The following is a 256-nucleotide window of genomic DNA, read 5'->3' on the forward strand; positions in this document are numbered from 1 at the left end:
AGAGAGAGAGAGAGAGAGAGAGAGAGAGAGAGAGAGAGAGAGAGAGAGAGAGAGAGAGAGAAAGAGAGAAAGAGAGAGTGTGAGTGTGTGTGTGTGACTGTGTCTGTGTTTCTGTATGTCATTCAGCATATAGACTACACAACACAGACTTTAAGAAAAGACTTTCACTTTGAACAATTTGTATATGTATGAGTATATATATATATATATATATACATATATATTTCGTGTATATATATAGTGTATATATATATAT

Source organism: Octopus bimaculoides, chromosome 12, assembly GCF_001194135.2.
Source record: "Octopus bimaculoides isolate UCB-OBI-ISO-001 chromosome 12, ASM119413v2, whole genome shotgun sequence".
NCBI lineage: Eukaryota > Metazoa > Mollusca > Cephalopoda > Octopoda > Octopodidae > Octopus > Octopus bimaculoides.